General features: G+C 34.4%; 1 pseudogene; it reads right to left on the bottom strand.

The window, feature by feature from the left end:
* Positions 1 to 493: 493 nt before the first annotated feature.
* On the bottom strand, positions 494 to 1,818 carry LOC105730356 (cytokine receptor-like factor 3; annotated as a pseudogene).
* Positions 1,819 to 5,439: the final 3,621 nt, after the last annotated feature.

Genomic DNA, 5,439 nt, shown 5'->3' with positions numbered 1-5,439 from the left:
CCAACACATTCATGTGGACAGCAAATGAGTGATTGTATATTACACACCTTCCATCTGGGTTGTTCCTCTCATTTTATTCGAAAGATTTACACGGGCTTGGATCCTTTATTATGATTTTTAAAATAATATTGCATTAAATTTTCCTGGTCTAATAGCCAAATTTAAGAAATACAGTGGAAGAGAATAGAAATTTCTATACCTTCTCATACTTTTATTTTTTATTTTATTCTGGAAGCCAATTTTATTTTTATTGTGATTTGATATTTTAGTTAACAGCATGCTAAAAATAAAATTGACTGAATTATACAATTTTGTCCACAACATTGAAGTCTCTTTTTGCTAAAATATTACAAAATGAATCCAAGAAATACTTTCCATTTTCAATGGCCTAAGTGAGAGATGAATTCAACTATGTAAAAAAATAAATTACAACTAAATTGGACTGAGGACAGCTACATTAAATCCTGCAAACCAAAATGAAGCACCAGAACATCTAAAACTCTAACACTCTCCATCCAAGATAGTAAAATGAGCATAATTTTCTATGTGGTAAAGAGAACCACAAAATTAATCAATTAACCAATCAGAAACCAATCCTCTGTTATTTGAACTAAGAGTTACTCGAGCTTGACGTTTCTGCCTTCATTATTATTGGTGGTTCTTAGAGTCACAGCCTCAATGTCAAATGTGAGCCTGGACTCAGAAGTAATTGTAGGTAAGTGATAAGGCATTTCTTTTCCATTTACAAAAACTGCCACCATTTGTACCAATACACACAGCTTTATCCTGCTGCAGAGAGTTCTAGCCATTCTGTTTTTATGATACACTCCTATACTGTTTCTTATGTCTGGTACTCCCACAGTTTCAACTTTAAATATTAATGTCTGCCCAGAGAAATAAGTTGGAACTCTGGAGTAGGGAACACCCCAAGATTCAGAATCATTCTGGCATGCTATGTTTCTTCAGTTTCTCAGAATGTAGCCCTCAAAACCAGCTATCCATTCATGAGGCACTAATGTGGAATGAACTATCTGGAGGATCCTCCAAGGACTCTGTGCCTGTCGGCCATCTCTTCAGGTGAAGATTCTGAACTGATCATCAACGTTGGAATCTATGTACAATACTATGAATTCATCTCAGAAGCTTCATAAACATCCTTAAAATGATTTAAAGTACATTTACAAAACTGGAGCCTACAATCTTGTGCTGTAAAGTCGTCATCCACCTTACACCATCATACTATAATGGCTCCAGGTTTCTCTATCAGTTCTTCTATCTGTACTAGTGGGTGAGATGCTACAGCTTCATGCTTAAGAATGTGGTCTTTCATTATGCTAAGAATTGAATCATCCAACGGAGCAGATAAACAAGGCACATCAACCAGTAAAGATACTTCTGGTATGCTTTCCAACTGAGCGTGCAAGGTCTTTTTGGTAAAGCTCCACAGTTTCTCATTCTCTTCTCTTACACCACTAAGCATGGCAATATCACCTTCTCTGACTAAGTCCACTGGAGTGTTGACTCCATGTTTTATGAGCTTCTGGCAATCATCTAATGGTTTAATGGTCCGTTCTGTAGTGTCCATTGGTTGCAAAAGGGTCACCAATTGCTCATCCGGGAGCTTCCCAAGGGTTCCCTTTAAATCATTAAAATGTTTGAGAATATCCCTTGTCTGTGATGCACTCTCATTGATCTCTGCACCTTCCACAGTCCCTCAAGCTGGTGACTCAGCTCCCACCAGTAGCTCTATGCCACTTCCACATTCTCAAGGATCTCCTGCAGCAGCAGCTCAGGCTCCAGGTCCATCACCTGCCTCATGCAGCTGCTGGAGCAGGTTCCCGACTGTTGAGTCTCGGGTTTTCTGACGGGAAGGTATTTATCTACTGATGTAAGTATACTAGTGATTGTAGAATTATGCATGTTTCCTGTTTTTTGCTAAACTTGTATTTTTATCTTTTTTGTTTTTACTTTATATTTTTCTATGAGTATTTCCATTTTGTTTAACTTTTCAAATTTACTGGCATAAAGTTATTGATAGTATTTATTTATTATCTTCCAAATCTCTAATTGTTGTTCCTTTTTCACTCCTCATTATATTGATTTTTTGCATACTGGTTTCTACATATATGCCTCATGTACAGAGTAGATTTCCTCTATTATTCCACTTCATGGGTACGTCACACACAATTTTCAGTTTCTCAGTTTCCTGAATGTTCAAAATCATAATGTCAAGCAGTTGATGCTCTGTTCCTACATTATTGACTCAAGTAAGGATTTTTAAAAAAATAATATTTAGGTCTTTGACATTCTGCAGATTCTTGACCCTCAACCTCCCAAATACTAAAAGGGCAATGAATGCCGATGTGGATGATTTTCACTCACCCTGACTAACTTACTTAACTTACCTTGCTTGGGAGCATTTATGAATGGCTATGGCTTTGTTCAACAGGTTATTCTGTCTCAGTTGTTTTAATCAAAGGCAGGATGGACATTTTTAAGGTAAGAATGATTCATTTGTTTTTAAATGAATCTACCTGTTGCATTTTAAATAAAATTTAATGAGTTTGTTGAAAGTGTTAGTAGATTTAAAATTACTGAGGTGACAATTTGAGAGCATATCTAGATATTTTTTATTAATTCTTATGGAAGTAATTCACTATGAGTTTTGCTTACCTGGAACCTAATCTCAGTGCATAATAATTACCTTATACAATCATATTTCTTAGAAGGGAACCCTGCAAATAAACAACACTGCATTGTGAGAATTATAGGATTCATTAGTAAAAACATCCTACTTATCAATTTGCAGGAAATGTAAGTTGATTTACTTTCTCATTACCTGGGAGGTGTTTTTTATTCTCCTGACTCATCTTTGTTCTTTTCTTTGTACAAGCAATGAAGTTATAAGTCCTGCAAGGTAATAGCCTGCAAATTATAACGGTTCATTGCATAAGCAAGTAACAGGAAATGAATTATGAAGACCAAAGTCCTTGTTAGACAAGCTTCGATAATCCTTAATTCTGAGTGGAGAAACAGCCAATCATTTGTATAAGGTCCCATGAACTAAGTAGGATAATATGCATTTGAATTGTCACTGACTACATTTTCATTTTAGTAAATAAAAAATCTATCTCAGAGATTGCGTGGAAAGTCATCTTTTAAATAAACACACAAAATACATTCATACTTCTTTTTTAATCTCTAGTAAAACTTTGTATTCATGCTACAATTAACTGGTGAAAATAAGTAAGGTTTCTATAGGCATGGGAAATAATAAAAGTTTTCTAAGGGAAAAGTTGTAAAATGACACAGAGATCACTTAAATTTTTAGGCATTTTGCTGGCCTTTTAATCAAGAAGATTATGAGCATAAGTGTTAATTACATACAAGATCTGACATGTTTGTAAAAGTTATCTGAAATAACACCATAGTTCCACTGAAAGTTAGTTCTGAGGTAGAAAAAAAGATTAAGAGAGAGATGGTTTGTACTTTTGTTGCTGTATGAATTTGCTCATGTTAATATCTATATGTTAAAAATTGTGCTAACATACATTCTTCCTGGTAAAGAGAATTAAATATACTAAAAATCCCTAGTGTCCATAGCTTCCTAGAGAAACAATAATTCTAGGTCTGGGGCAGGACAGATATAAATGAGATACAATGTCTAGTTGTGCCCTCAAACAGGGAAAGTAATAAATATTGAGATAGTATAAACAAAAAACATTTCGACCTATGTGAAAGGGCTTCTAATGGCCAAAGATAGAAGACATTCACTGGTCACCTACCATTATTTTTTTTAAAATAGTAAATAACTGTAATTCTTAATCAAATATTTATTCTGCCATTTCTGTAGAATATTTACTGCAAGGTAAACAAGTAGTTGGTAGGAGAAATTTTAGAATTAAGTGTGAGCCAATAAATACAAAATGAATGATAGAATTAGAAATTCACCATTTTGCTATTCCTAATGCGTAAGTCTAGGCAGTGATAATCCACAGATGCCAAAACCATTAGAGAAATTCTTGTTTGGAAATTTGTAAGGGATGAATCTGCTAAGTAGATAGTTGCTGGATCCTGAATCCACAAACTAATCTTATCACTAAGTATGGGCCATTCATTTTTACATTCCCTCTTGCATAATGCCATAGACAGTGTATAGTACCACCAATGGTCATACGAAAACACACACACACATACTCTAAATGAACAGGAATCTCACTAAGTCCCAAGACACGAATAATAGCTGACAGGCAATATAAGGGACATAGAAATAAGAGGAATGACATCACAAGAAAGCAATCAGCCAAATGGACTTTGGAAATTCTGACAGAAAGCAAGTACATTTTCTTCAACAAGTAAAGAGAAAATGGGCAAGGACAGAGGAAAACTATCATAAGTTAAAGGACACTTAAAAGTCTGTGAATGCTAGGCATGGTGGTGGTGTGTGCCTGCAATCCCAGCTATTCAGGTGGCGGAGGCAGGAGGATTGCTTGAGCCCAACAGTTCAAGGCCAAACTAAGTAACATAGCCCAATCCTCTCTCTACAACAACAACGAAAGAGGTCTTGATGTGTAGATTTGTTTCCATCTCAATTCACACAAACATGCTGCAGGTATTCTTTTTGTAGAGAATCCAAGAAATTTGAATACCAACCAGATAATGTGTCAGGGATTATCGATTGTTTTATTATATGTAATAATGATTTTGTGACTGTATTATCTTTAATTCCTTACCTGTAAAAATAAATACATAACTATTTGTGGTTAAATAATATGTTTTCTGGGTTATGCCTTATAAAAGACTTCAGCAATAATTTTTAAAATATTGAAACCATAAATATAAACCTATATTGAATAAAATATTTATTTTAAAATATATGACTAATTGTTGCATAGATATTCACTATACAGTTGACTCTTGAACAACACAAGGGTTAGAGGTGCTGACCTTTCCCACAGTCAAACATTTGTATATAACATTTGACTTCCAACAACTTACCTACAAATAGCAACTATTGACTGGATATCTTACCAATAATGCAAACATTTGATTAACACATACTTTGTATATTATATGTATTATATACTATATTCTTGCAATAAAGTAAGCTAGAGAAAATAAAATGTTATTAAGAAAATATTACTAAAGAAAAGAAAATATATTATTCATTAAGTAGAAATAGATCATTATGAAAGTATTTACCCTCTTCGTGTTAAGTAGGCTAAGGAAGAGGAAGAAGAGGGGGAACAGATCTTGCTGTCTCAGGGGTAAGAGAGGAGGAAGAGATGGAGGAGGTACAAGGAGAGGCAGGCACACTTGGTGTAACTTTAAGGAAATAAATAGTAATTTCTGTCTTTTTTGCTTTTTCATTTCTCTAAAAGTGTTTCTATGTGGTACCGATCCTTCCACCATTTGTTTTAGGTTCAGTGCCCATATCTT

The sequence above is a fragment of the Aotus nancymaae genome, unplaced genomic scaffold, assembly GCF_030222135.1.
Source record: "Aotus nancymaae isolate 86718 unplaced genomic scaffold, 86718_ANA_hifiasm-v0.15.2.pri h1tg000131l, whole genome shotgun sequence".
Lineage (NCBI taxonomy): Eukaryota > Metazoa > Chordata > Mammalia > Primates > Aotidae > Aotus > Aotus nancymaae.
Note: the sequence above shows the minus strand (reverse complement) of the source record. Positions and strands in the feature narration are given on the sequence as shown.